Source organism: Ranitomeya variabilis, chromosome 3 (assembly GCF_051348905.1).
Source record: "Ranitomeya variabilis isolate aRanVar5 chromosome 3, aRanVar5.hap1, whole genome shotgun sequence".
In the NCBI taxonomy this organism is placed as follows: Eukaryota; Metazoa; Chordata; class Amphibia; order Anura; family Dendrobatidae; genus Ranitomeya; species Ranitomeya variabilis.
In genome coordinates, this window is record NC_135234.1 from 786,910,450 (window position 1) to 786,923,656 (window position 13,207).

The 13,207-nt window shown below is 43.7% G+C and overlaps 1 protein-coding gene across 1 annotated transcript in view; it reads right to left on the reverse strand.

The window, feature by feature from the left end:
• Positions 1 to 10,021, reverse strand: part of LCMT2 (leucine carboxyl methyltransferase 2) — a 186,176-nt gene extending 176,155 nt beyond the window's left edge. Inside the window, exon 1 of the mRNA XM_077299012.1 lies at positions 9,973 to 10,021. The gene's annotated coding sequence lies outside the window, so the exon portion shown is untranslated. The remainder of the gene's footprint in view (positions 1 to 9,972) is intronic.
• Between the last annotated feature and the right edge of the window lie 3,186 nt (positions 10,022 to 13,207).

Consider the following 13,207-nt stretch of genomic DNA (forward strand, 5'->3'; position numbering starts at 1 on the left):
GCATTAAAAGAGGTCTGGATACACATGATGAGAACATTATACTGCCTCTGTACAAATCCCTAGTTAGACCGCACATGGAGTACTGTGTCCAGTTTTCGGCCCCGGTGCTCAGGAAGGATATAATGGAACTAGAGAGAGTACAAAGGAGGGCAACAAAGTTAATAAAGGGGATGGGAGAACTACTATACCCAGATAGATTAGCGAAATTAGGATTATTTAGTCTAGAAAAAAGACGACTGAGGGGCGATCTAATTACCATGTATAAGTATATAAGGGGACAATACAAATATCTCTCCGAGGATCTGTTTATACCAAGGAAGGTGACGGGCACAAGGGGGCATTCTCTGCGTCTGGAGGAGAGAAGGTTTTTCCACCAACATAGAAGAGGATTCTTTACTGTTAGGGCAGTGAGAATCTGGAATTGCTTGCCTGAGGAGGTGGTGATGGCGAACTCAGTCGAGGGGTTCAAGAGAGGCCTGGATGTCTTCCTGGAGCAGAACAATATTGTATCATACAATTATTAGGTTCTGTAGAAGGACGTAGATCTGGGGGTTTATTATGATGGAATATAGGCTGAACTGGATGGACAAATGTCTTTTTTCGGCCTTACTAACTATGTTACTATGTAGTCAGCACATGACCGCATGTATGTAAATCGCCAGCACGAGAGAATCCTGACAGTGTGCAGTGCGCACTGTGAGAAGTCAGAAGTCTGCAGTCACAAAGAATGACTGCAGACTCATCACAAACCTGGACATTCCCTTTAATGCTCCTAACATAAATAAAAACATGAGAGTTAGTCAGTATCACACATAACATTTACATCCAGGTACCTTATAGATGACGTCGTCTCTGGAGCCGTTCTCCTTTTCTTCATCTTGTCCAGATCCCATGACGAGTTTTCTCATCCACAGCCGTCTCTGCAGACTTCCATCTTCTCCGCTCTTTTGCAGAAAATCTCCACATGACGCCCTTAAAGATACAAGTGTCATTATAATGCTCCTGAATAAAAAATTGCCCCTCACTAAAATATGACCCCCACACTGTCCCTCTTAGGGTACATGCTCTTCACACTGACCTCTCCTTTCCATACCGGCCCCCTCTTCACACTGTCCTCTCACACTGTGTCCCCCCTATAGGGCCCAGTATTTATACTCCATATTTACACTGTGTTCCAAATTATTATGCAAATTGGATTTCAGTGTCGTAAAGATTTAATTGTTTTGTTTTTCAAATAAACTCGTGGATGGTATTGTGTCTCAGGGCTCAATGGATCACTGAAATCAATCTGAAACACATGTGATAATTAGTTTTCCAGGTGATTCTAATTAAAGGAAAACTACTTAAAAATGATGTTCCACATTATTAAGCAGGTCACAGGTTTCAAGCAATATCGGAAATAAAAAGGATCTCTCTCTTCCTGAAAAGCATCAAATAGTGCAATGCCTTGGTCAAGGGATGAAAACAATAGATATTTCCCGAAAACTTAAGCGTGATCATCATACTGTGAAGACATTTGTGGCTGAATCTGAGCACAGATGTGTTCGTGCTGATAAAGGCAGAATGAGGAAGGTTTTTGCCAGTCAAGTTAATCGGATTAAAAGAGCAGCTGTTAAAAAGCCATTACAAACCAGCAAACAGATATTTGAAGCTGCTGGTGCCTCTGGAGTCCCTCGAACTTCAAGGTGTAGGATCCTTCAAAGGCTTGCTGTGGTGCATAAACCTACTATTCGGCCACCGCTAAACAGTTTTCATAAGCAGAAACGGTGGTAGTGGGCCCAGACATACATGAAGACTAATTTTCCAACAGTCTTGTTAACTGATGAGTGTCGAGCAACTGTGGATGGTCCAGATGGATGGAGTAGTGGATGGCCACCATGTCCAACAAGGCTGCGATGTCAGCAAGAAGTGGAGGAGTCATGTTTTGGGCCGGAATCATGGGGAAACAGCTGGTAGGGCCCTTTAAGGTTCCTAAAGGTGTGAAATTGACCTCTGCAAAGTACATAAAGTTTCTGACTGACAACTTTCTTCCATGGTATAAAAAGGAGAAACGTGCCTTCAGGAGCAAAATCTTCTTCATGCATGACAACGCACCATCTGAAGCTGCAAAGAAAACCTCTAAATCATTGGCTGCTATGGGCATAAAAGGAGATAAACTCATGGTGTGGCCACCATCTTCCCCTGACCTCAACCCTATAGAGAACCTTTGGAGTATCATCAAGCAAAAGATCTATGAGGGTGGGAGGCAGTTCACACCAAAACAGCAGCTCTGGGAGGCAATTCTGACTTCATGCAAAGAAATACAAGCAGAAACTCTCCAAAAATTCACCACAAGTTTAATGGATCCAAGAATTGTGAAGGTGATATCAAAGAAGGGTTCCTATGTTAACATGTAACTTGGCCTGTTAGGATGTTTTGGAGTTAAATAGCTTTTTTGTTCAGTGAATGTGACCTCCTAATGCTGCAAATTCCACAATTGAGCATTTTCAGTTCTTTAAAACATATCAAATGTTTAGAAATTCTACTGGGCATAATAATTTGGAGCAGTGCATTTTGAGTTTTTATTCATTTTGGAGATTATACTGTTATCATTGGGAGGTTTCTCAATAAAATTCAATGTATAATCTAACAGGTGATGACTTTTATTAGACTGACTGTCATTTGCCCCGACCTTTTAGGAAAATCTGAGAAAAATGTAATTTGCATAATAATTTGGAACATAGTGTATACTCCATCCTCTCACCCTGCGTGCATGGCTCCCCTATCCTCCCACCCCAGATAATTAATTTATGGGGGCACCGCAGAGCATGAAAAGCTGGGATCCAACCCTGACCTCAGAATAACATATAGGCACAAAAACAAGAAAGCGCAGAGGCCATATAAACTGGGGATCACCAAACAGCAAGGATATGTGCAAGAACAACACAGCTTTATTAAGGTGGAAACACAGGACAAAAAACATTTAAAAACATCTAAAACACTTAGAACAATACCTATAATAAGGCAAATGCCTGTACAAAAGTAGAGAGGGGAGAAAATATAGACATGTGTCTCACACTCCTATATGGACAGCATATTCACTAGGTACATAGAGTAAAAATACTACATATGAAGGCATTTAATTGCCAATGTAGCCGCACAAAAGGAATATGGGTACTGAGGTACAAAAGTAAGTAAGCATGCGGTATAACAATTCTGGGCATGAGACCCTGAGATCAATAATCAGGCCCTATAGATAGATGGCATATAGTTCAACAAGCATGAAATAGCAGCAGTACCTAGGTACAAACTAGAAAATACCAAACTATGCATATAAAGTGATTTCCATCACGAAATATATGGTTTATATAACAAGCATAAAAAACCTTATGTCCCACAATACTAAAATGTGCGCACAAATGACAAACAGAGTCATGATGTTATGCTCTAGTAAGGCCTAATACCTAAGTGCATGTCATACAAGACAACCATATCCCCATCACAACTCGGGTATAATAACCCTATAGTGTCTCAAACAGGCATAGAAAAGAAGCGAATACCCTACGCGTGTCGCCACAGCAGTGGCTTCGTCAGGGGTGCCACTGCTGTGGCGACACGCGTAGGGTATTCGCTTCTTTTCAGAATTGTTATACCGCATGCTTACTTACTTTTGTACCTCAGTACCCATATTCCTTTTGTGCGGCTACATTGGCAATTAAATGCCTTCATATGTAGTATTTTTACTCTATGTACCTAGTGAATATGCTGTCCATATAGGAGTGTGAGACACATGTCTATATTTTCTCCCCTCTCTACTTTTGTACAGGCATTTGCCTTATTATAGGTATTGTTCTAAGTGTTTTTATATGTTTTTAAATGTTTTTTGTCCTGTGTTTTCACCTTAATAAAGCTGTGTTGTTCTTGCACGTATCCTTGCTGTTTGGTGATCCCCAGTTTATATGGCCTCTGCTTTTTCTTGTTTTTGTGCCCATCCTCCCACCCTGCGTGCATGGCTCCCCCATCCTCCCACCCTGCGTGCATGGCTCCCCCATCTTCCCACCCTGCGTGCATGGCTCCCCCATCTTCCCACCCTGCGTTCTTGGCTCCCTCATCCTCCTCCCCTGCGTGCATGGCTCCTCTATCATCCCACCCTGCGTGCATGACTCCCCCATCCTCCTCCCCTGCATGCATGGCTCCTCTATCCTCTGCGTGCATGGCTCCTCTATCCTCCCACCCTGCGTGCATGGCTCCCCCATCCTCCACCTCTGCGTGCATGGCTCCCCATCCTCCTCCCCTGCGTGCATGGCTCCCCCATCCTTCTCCCCTGCGTGCATGGCTCCCCCATCCTCCTCCCCTGCGTGCATGGCTCCCCCATCCTCCTCCCCTGCGTGCATGGCTCCCCCATCTTCACTGTGTGCATAACTCCCCCATCCTCCTCCCCTGCGTTCATGGCTCCCCATCCTCCCCTGCGTGCACGGCTCCCCCATCCTCCACCCCTCCATGCATGGCTCCCCATCCTCCCCTGCGTGCATGGCTCCTCTATCCTCTCACCCTGCCTGCATGGCTCCCCCATCCTCCCCTGCATGCATGGCTCCCTTATCCTTCTCCCTTGTGTGCATGGCTCCCCCATCCTTCTCCCCTGCGTGCATGGCTTCCCCATCCTTCTCCCCTGCATGCATTGGCTCCCCCATCCTTCTCCCCTGTGTGCATGGCTCCCCCATCCTTCTCCCCTGCGTGCATGGCTCCCCTATCCTTCTCCCCTGCGTGCATGGCTCCCCTATCCTCCCACCCTGCGTGCATGGCTCCCCCATCCTTCTCCCCTACGTGCATGGCTCCCCTATCCTCCCACCTTGCGTGCATGGCTCCCCATCCTTTTTCCCTGTCACACTCCCCTCTCAACGCGCGGCGCAGAATTTCCTGGCATCTCTGCAGCGTCTTCCTGTATGAGTGGTCACGTGGTAGCGCTCATTAAGGTGATGAATATATGCATATTCATCACCTTAATGAGCGGTACCATGTGACCGCTGAAGACAGGACGCGCTGCCGGCGCTGAGATGCAGTTGCAGCCACTGCTGGTGGAAGGAGAGTATTACGTCTTCAGGGAGGGGGGCGGGAAGGAGGGAGGGAGGAAGGAGGGGGGCGGGCACTTGACCCCGGAGTTTTATAAAAAAAAAAAAAACTAGCTCAAGTGCGCCCCCCCCCACATCCCGCCGCCCTAGGCACGTGCCCTCAAGTGCCTAGTGGCAAATATGGCCCTGTTGGTCATACAAAAAGGCGTTATGCATGGCGGCCAAAAAACACATCATTCCAAGAAAAACACTTGCTACCCACAGTAAAATTTGGTGGAGGTTCCATCATGCTTTGGGACTGTGTGGCCAATGCCGGCACCGAGAATCTTGTTAAAGTTAAGAGACGCATGGATTCCTCTCAGTATCAGCATATTCTTGACAATAATGTTCATGAATCAGTGACAAAGTTGACATTATGCAGGGGATGGATCTTTCAGCAAGACAATGATCCAAAACACCGCTCCAAATCTACTCAGGCATTCATGCAGAGGAACAATTACACTGTTCTGGAATGTGTTGTGAATTCTGCTTTTGGGCTCCCTCCGGTGGTTGTAGGTGGTAATGCAGTTGTCCCTGAGTTGCAGTCCTGGTCAGGTGTATCTGCTGATTGCAGTTCTGACTGGGATATTTAGGCGTGCAGGATTCATTAGTCCTTGCCAGTTGTCAATTGTTGTTGGGAGGTGTTGGACCTCTGCTTGGTTCCTCCTGCCTTTCTGCCAAATCAGCAAAGATAAGTGTCTGTTTTTTTTTTTTTCCTGTGGCACACATGCTATGTGCTTCACAATTCAGTGCTATTCTTTGTGTTTTCTTGTCCAGCTTAGATTGTGTCAGTATTTTCTCAGTCTTGTTGGATTCTCTGGGGTTGCAGATATTCACTCCACGTCTTTAGTTAGATTGTGGAACTTTTTGTATTATCTGCTGTGGATATTTTTGGAAGGGTTTTAATACTGACCGCCCAGTTATCTGTCCTATCCTTTCCTATTTAGCTAGAGTGGCCTCTTTTGCTAAATCCTGTTTTCTACCTGCGTGTGTCTATTCTTCTCCTACTCACAGTCAATATTTGTGGGGGGCTGCCTATCCTTTGGGGGTCTGCTCTGAGGCAAGATAGCATTCCCATTTCCATATATAGGGGTATTTAGTCCTCCGGCTGTGTCGAGGTGTCTAGGGTTTGTTAGGCACACCTCACGGCTACTTCTAGTTGCGGTGTTAGTTCAGGATTTGCGGTCAGTACAGGTTCCACCGACTCCAGAGAAAGTTTCATGTGGCTCCAAGGTCACCAGATCATAACAGGAATGGCCATCCCAGTCCCCAGACCTGAATATCATTGAACATCTGTGGAATCATTTGAAGAGGGCTGTCCATGCTCGGCGACCATCAAACTTAACTGAACTGGAATTGTTTTGTAAAGAGGAATGGTCAAAAATACCTTCATCCAGGATCCAGGAACTCATTAAAAGCTACAGGAAGCGACTAGAGGCTGTTATTTTTGCAAAAGGAAGATCTACTAAATATTAATGTCACTTTTCTGGTGAGGTGCCCATACTTATGCACCTGTCAAATTTTGTTTGAATGCAGATTGCACATTTTCTGTTAGTACAATAAACCTCATTTCAAGGCAGAAACATTACTGTGTCCAACAGTTATTAGATCTATGAAACTGAAATAGCTGTTGCAAAAAAACTATTTTTATAAAACATTAAGCTTAAGATTAATAGGGGTGCCCAAACTTTTTCTTATAACTGTATCTCTTTAACAGTAAGAACATTGAAGAGGCCAGGAGCCGTTTGGTGAGCTGCATTTCTTGCTACATGTTCACAGACTTACCAGTGGAAAAGCCAAACTTCACATGCCAGAAATGCAAGCTTGTGTCCCTGTTAGAGGAAAAGTTGCAAAATCTAGGAGAGGTTAGCTACATTGTAAACCATTAAGGAAGGTAAAGAGTTCTTAGACAGAGCAGAATTATCTCTTCCTGTTACACAAAGAGAAGAAATTCCAAGTGCACCTGAAGAAACAGAGGAATGGAATCATGTGACACAGAGAAGCAGGGGGATCGGTAGGCAGTCAGCACCTATACTGCTCAGGAACTAGTACCAGGCTCTCACGCAGGAGAAAGACGAAGAAATACATGAAGATAAGACTTTACCCACAAAGAACAACCTTGGACGCCCTCAGAGTCCTCCTGGATGGAGAAAGAAAAATGTTGTGAAGAAGGAACGGAGAGTTGTGGTCATGGGGGATTCCCTGTTGAGAGGAACAGAGGCCGCTATCTGCAGATCAGATATAACCTCAAGAGAGATGTGCTGTCTCCCAGGTGAAAAAATGTAAGACGTCTGACAGGATATCAGGACTCTTCAGACCTACAGACGACCACCCATTCCTGCTAATACATGTGGGGACAAATGACACCGCAAGAAAGGACCTGGAAACCATCTGCAGTGACTTTGAAAACTTAGGTAAGAAAGTGAAAGAACTGGGAGCACAGGTGGTCTTCTCTTCCATCCTCCCAATCGATGGCCATGGAACAAGGAGGTGGAATAAGATTCTGAAGGTGAACATCTGGCAACGTCGGTGGTGCCATCAGCAAGGATTTGGATTTCTGGATCACGGAGTGAATTACCTATATGATGGACAACTTGCTAGAGATGGGGTTCACCTTACGAAGACTGGAAAACATGTATTTGGAAGTTGCCTTGCTACACTCATCAGCAGAGCTTTAAACTAGAACAATTTGGGAAGGGAAGCAAAAGGCCAGAAAAAGCCATGCATCTGACAAATACTATTGAGAACTCTGCTATTAGAAGTGGAAAGGAAGAACAAAGACAAAAAAATCTAAATAATAAAAATATTGGAGAAAGAGAAAGCAATCATAAACTAAAATGTTTCTATACAAATGCATAAAGCATGAGCAACAAACAAGGAGAATTGGACCTACTAACTCAGGAAATGAAATATGATGTCATTAAAATCGCTGAAACTTGGTGGGACGATACACATGATTGGGATGCAAGGCTAGAAGGATGCAACTTATTTGCAAGAAACTGACTTGATAAATGAGGAGGAGGTGTCGCATTGTATGTTAGAAAAGCATATATCTGCACAGAGATCCAAGCTTCAGAGACTGGGAGTTCTGTGGAAACTCTTTGGGTAAGAATACAAGGAGAGAACAACAGAAAGGACACCAGTGTAGGCATTTACTACAGGCCGCCTGTGCAGGCTGAAGATATGGATGAACTCTTTATGCATCAAATGGCCAAGTTCTCAAAAAAATATGACATAGTTGTCATGGGAGATGTCAACTATCCAAACATTTGTTGGGAATCTCTCTCAGGCAAAACTAACAGGTCAAACAAATTCTTATCCTCTCTTGCTGACAACGTTATCTTCCAAAAGGTAGGGGAGAAAACAAGAGGATCTGCTACCTTGGATCTAATCCTTATAAACAGGGAGGAAATGGTTGAGGAGGTAAGAGTGGCTGGGACACTAGGAGGTAGCGACCATGCTATTTTAGAATTTTGGATAACTAGAGGAGGAAGACCTGTGAAGACTCAAACTACAATGTTACATTTCAGAAAGGCAGATTTTAAGGGACTCAGAAAGAGAATTGGAGGGATCCAATGGCTGGATATCCTGCTATTTTTAGTGGTCTTTGTATATCTGTTCCTTGTACATCATCTTTGTCAGTTCTCACGTTTCCTCCATCTTTTTTTTCATCATGAGGCACAAGGTCACCTTGAGTGGCCATTACAGACGTGTGTCTCACATCTTGTTCACTCTCCACATTACAGTCAATCTTGGGAACATCACTGATTTCCTTAGATACTTTTTCTACACAGTCTTTTTTTATTTCTCTGAAACAAACTTGTGAAATGCATCAACCAAATGTAAAATATTTTTCAATTTCTCTTTTTCTCTATTGTATGACATTAGCTTAGAATCTATCTTTAGATCTGCTATCTTGCATTCTGCATATAATCTCAGCCAAAAGACTTCTACATTTTAAGACTCGGTTAAAGATAAAAATTTCAGTTGACTTAGAATATGAATGAATTAAATCCATTTTTCTTACCTTGAAATATCTCAGCCTGTAGTTCCTTTGTTGGACAACGCTGGTCATCAGCACGTCTGTCTGTCTTCAGCACATCTGGCACTTGTACTTCTACTACTTCTCAATCCTACTGGCACCTGTTAGTCCTCACTCGTAGGTTCCTGTCTGATCCTTGTGACTTGAAGTATTGTAGTGGAAGTCCTGAAAACTTGCACAATTGACGTTCAGTGAAGCTCTTCTCTTCCCCCGTGTGCAAGTAGAAAGAAATCCATGAACAAATTGCACAAAAAATCAGGCCTGGCTGGCTCGCCAAATGTTAAGTATGCTTATTTCGCACATTTATTTAATCAGGATTCTTTACCAGATGCGATACTCTTAAAGAAAAATGTCATGATATTTTCATAAAAAATGTAGTGGTTTATTGGATTGTCCACAAAAATACCACATTGCAGCAAAACATAAAATAGGTGAAGTAGTTACAAAGACTTTGTCCATATCTTTCCTGAAAGTTTTAAATGGTAAATGGCGTCTGTCTTTGTCATGAAGTATGGTAGAAGTCTTCATAAGCACAGCTACTAGCTGTTCATCCCATCTGTGTGAAGTCTTGTAGTCCATCGAGAATGAAGGAGAGAAGGCCCAAGGTGACAGCCCCCACATGACCGCAACCCTCCTAAGAGCCGTGATTATATATGTCCCATAGAACAAGTGTTCTCTCTATATGGTGTTAACTTTTACTCTGAACTAAATACTCAGAAATAGCTTTTGTAATGTCAGCGAGAGGCAATGTGCTCAGTACAGAATTGAGTATAATAATAATTCAATTAATATTTAACAAAGTCCCAGCAGTCACCCCACGGTCCTGAGACATGTGATACTCACCGGTGTCTGCACCTCGAAACAGCCTCGACAGCAGCAAAACCGGGAGAATCGGTGCCGGAGAAGAAACGTTCCGCTCTAATTTCATTCACTGGTGACCTCTAGTGGTGACTTCAGGGTATGACAACACAGGAGCCAAACTACAGCACCAGGCGTTTCTGAGAAAAGTCTGTGTATAACGCTGACAGGGCTGGCGTCAGCATCCAGGCAAGTGCCGGGGCCCTGAGCAGGCGGGGGGGACACTCGCCTGTGGGTGTTCCGCGTCTTCTGACTGTGATGCCTTAGGTCAGAGGGCGAGATGACATCACTAATTAGTGTGCACCCTCTTCCAGAGCAGTCAGCGCATAGAGCCGGAAGATGGTGACGCTGAGGAGTCTGGAGCAGCGGCTGCAAGGAGAGGTGAGTATTTTTTTTATATATATTTGAAGCAATATATGGGGCCCATCATACACTGCAGCATCATATATGGGACCCATTATACCCTGGAGCATCATATATGGGGTCCATCATACACTGGAGCATCATACAAGGTGCCCATCATACACTGGAGCATCATACAAGGGGCCCATTATACCCTGGAGCATCATACACTGCAGCATCATATATGGGGCCCTTTATACTTTGGAGCATCATATATGGGGCCCATCATACACTGGAGCATAATATGGGGCCCATTATACACTGAAGCATCGTATATATGGCGCCCATCATACACTGGAGTATCATATATGGGGCCCATCATACACTGGAGCATCATATATTTTGCCCATCATACACTGGAGCATCATGGGGCCCATCATACACTGGAGCATCATATATGGGGCCCATTATACACTGGAGCATCATATATGGGGCCCATTATACACTGGAGCATCATATATGGGGTCCATCATACACTGGAGCATCATATATGGGGTCCATCATACACTGGAGCATCATATATGGAGTCCATCATACACTGGAGCATCATGGGGCCCATTATACACTGGAGCATCATATATGGGGTCCATCATACACTGGAGCATAATATGGGGCCCATTATACACTGGAGCATCATATATGGGGCCCATTATACACTGGAGCATCATATATGGGGCCCATCATACACTGGAGCATCATATATGGGGCCCTTTATACACTGGAGCATCATACATGGGGCCCGTTATACTTTGCAGCATCATATATGGGGTCCATCATACACTGGAGCATAATATGGGGCCCATTATACACTGGAGCATCAAATATGGGGCCCATCATACACTGGAGCATCATATTTAGGGTCCATTATACACTGGAGCATCATACATGGGGCCCATTATACTTTGGAGCATCATATATGGGGCCCATCATACACTAGAGCATAATATGGGGCTCATTATGCACTGGAGCATCATATATGGGGCCCATTATACACTGCAGCCCATTATATACTGTATGGAACATTATGTGGGACCCATTATGTATGGAGCAATATATGAGGCTCATTATTCTGTATGGAGCATTATATGGGGCCCATCATACACTGGAGCATCATATATGGGGCCCATTGTATATGGAACAATATATGGGGCCCATTATGGACTAGAGCATTATATGGAGCATATAATATACAGTATGGAACATTATATGGGTACCATTCTGTGTGGAGCAAAATATTGGGCCATTATACAGTATGGAACTAATATTATATAGGGCCCATTATTATGGAGCAATATATGGGGCTCATACTGTATGGCGCATTATATGAGGCTCATACTGTATGGAGCATTATATGGGGCTTATTCTGTATGGAGCAATATATGGGGCTCCTTTTACTGTATCCACCATTATATGTGGCTCATACTGTATGGAGCAATATATGGGGCTCATTTTACTGAATCGAGCATTATATGGGGCTCATTATACTGTATAGAGCAATATATTGGGCTCATTCTTTATGGAGCAATCAATGGGGCTCATACTGCACGGAGCAATATATTGGGCTCATTATTCTGTATGGAGCAATATATGGGCCTCATACTGTATGGAGCAATATATGGGGCTCATTATACTGCACGGAGCAATATATTGGGCTCATTATTCTGTATGGAGCAATATATGGGCCTCATACTGTATGGAGCAATATATGGGGCTCATTATACTGCACGGAACAATATATTGGGCTCATTATTTTGTATGGAGCAATATATGGGTCTCATACTGTATGGAGCAATATATGGGGCTCATTATACTGAATGCAGCACTTTATGGGGCTCATACTGTATGGAGCATTATATGGGACTCATTATACTGTATAGAGCAATATATGGGGCTCATTATTCTGTATGGAACAATATATTGGGCTCATATTGTATGCAGCATTATCTGGGGCTCATTATACTGTATAGAGCAATATATGGGGCTCATACTGTATGGACCAATATATGGGGCTCATTTTACTGTATAGAGCAATATATGGGGCTCATTATTCTGTATGGAACAATAAATGGGGCTCATTGTATGCAGCATTATATGGGGCTCATTATACTGTATAGAGCAATATATGGGGCTCATACTGTATGGACCAATATAAGGGGCTCATTATACTGTATAGAGCAATATATGGGGCTCATTATTCTGTATAGAGCAATATATGGGGCTCATTATTCTGTATGGATGTAAGGTTTTTACACTCTTTGCCATATCTGCTGTTATTTTAATTGAACCTAGTTTTCCCTGTCGGCCATTTTGCTTTCTGTTCTGCTGTATCTACCTTGCCCATAACCAGTATGGAGTTCTCAGTTTCTTTGTTTCCACCCTGTTCTCTGCCACTTGCCCTTTTAAGCAGCATCAGCTGTTTAATCAGTGCTTCAGAATCAGGTCTGCAGTCTACCTGTGACCCGGCTCCTGGAAGTCTTGGACTTATTATCCCAACCACCTTCTACTTCGGATCCTTGGACATGTGTGGACTCGGGAATCCCTCAGCTTAACATCAACATTTGCAAGTGAATTAAGAGAGAGAGAGACTTGAACCTATTTCTGTGACTTTACTGGACTTATGCACAAGACTCTCTACAGATTGTATTCTATATTTGACAAGATTCTGAAGTCAACGTTAATTTCTGCTGGGTCTGGGAACGCCGAGTCTGCTGTGGACCGTGGATGCCAGATATCCATTTATACCTTCTGTGATGACAAAAAACTGGGAAAACTTAATGACTCGAGTATAAGCCTAGGGTGGGAAATGCAGCAGCTACTG